Raw genomic sequence first — 1,511 nt, 5'->3', positions numbered from 1 at the left:
TGGATGGATGTGATGTGATGTAGATGAATGTGAATAGATGTGATATGATGTGAATGGATGAGAATTGATGTGAATAGATGTGAATAGATGTGAATGGATGTAAATGGATGAAGGATGATGGGAATAGATATGAATGGATGTAGAATAAAGCGATGTGAATTGATGGTGGAAAAAGATATGAATGGATGTGGAATAAAGCGATGTGAATTGATGTAGAATAGTGTGGAATAACGAGAAATGATGTGGAAAGATGGGAGTTTGTTGGAAATTGTATTTGTATATAAAACCTCTTTTTAAAGACTATTTTATATCAAGAATGTTGGGGAAGCATTTTGACTATCTTGTCGATTAAGGTCACGAGGACCTAAGTGAAACGGTTGCAACATAGCTAACTGGGAGTCAATGAAGGACGTCTTTCGTGGCAAGGTCAGCCAAGGTTTTTTTTTGGGGGGGGGGGATGGTGTGGTGGGCCGTGGCAGGAAGGTTTACCTAGAGTACAAATCCAAGAGGCTTGTCAAAGAACTCAGGTTGACAATGTGCTAAAATTGATCAATCTCCTTTCTTTCAAAATGAGCTGCCCTCAGTAAGTCGGGCACGGCCTCCTCTTGGCTGGCATAAGATGGTAGAACGATTTCCACATAGCAAAACACTCTGGGAGTGACTAAATACCATGGTGGTGAGGCTAAAACATCCTGACATTTCCCATCCATGAAGAAGGAATTTGTTGCAGACTGCACAAGAGGTTTCAATTTGTGTTCTTTTTTCTCCACCTCTACAGGAGGGTGCAATAAGTCAATGTCATGAGAGATAACCATGATGATTGTCGCGCGGGGGGGGGCGGAAGGTTGAGGATAGCTCGTTAGCACTGTTGTGCAACGGCCTATAGCGCAAAGGGCTCTAGCAATGGTGAACAACCGCAAAAGAGAGGAGGACGAGGGGAGGTGATTGTTGCGTATGGGAGGGGGCGCTGGAGGGGTGGGGAGTTGGCGCATGAGAGAGGGGGAGGGTGAGGTAGAGAAGGAGACAAGGGAGTGGAGGGTGGTGAGTGCAGCGAAGGGGTGGGGGTTGCACACATGAGACAAAGGACGGGTGAGGGGGATGAGTTGGCAAAGGGGATGGCTAAGCACAAGGGGGCCGGTGAGGCGGGGTGATGAGTCAAAGGGGGCAGTCTGGTCAGTAGGAGAGGAGAGAGGGAGAGGGGGGTGAGGCGAGAGAGGAAGGCTGGGGTGGTCGGTGATGGGGGAAAGAGAGAGAGAGAGAGAGGGGAAGGGGTGTGGTCGGGTTGGTCAGTGAGAGGGAAAAGAGAGGGTTAGTGAGCGCTCGGGGGTGACGGTGAGCGATAGATAAGGGGGGTTGAGGTTCGGTGAGGTGATGGTTGCGGGAGGTGGGGTCGATTAGAAGGGAGAGGGTGGTTGATGAGAGAGGGGGCACAGGTGAGTGAGCAAGGAGGGTTGGTCGGTGCCCAATGACACGAGGGGGAGAGAAGCAAGGGGGGTGGGGCAGTTGGTTGG

General features: G+C 49.9%; 1 pseudogene; it reads right to left on the bottom strand.

Moving 5' to 3' along the window:
* Window positions 1-549: 549 nt before the first annotated feature.
* On the bottom strand, window positions 550-815 carry LOC147640642 (small ribosomal subunit protein eS27y pseudogene; annotated as a pseudogene).
* Window positions 816-1,511: the final 696 nt, after the last annotated feature.

The sequence above is a fragment of the Cibotium barometz genome, chromosome 2 (assembly GCF_041138505.1).
Source record: "Cibotium barometz isolate CiBa-2024 chromosome 2, ASM4113850v1, whole genome shotgun sequence".
Classification (NCBI taxonomy): domain Eukaryota; kingdom Viridiplantae; phylum Streptophyta; class Polypodiopsida; order Cyatheales; family Cibotiaceae; genus Cibotium; species Cibotium barometz.
This window is presented reverse-complemented; position numbering and strand designations above follow the sequence as displayed.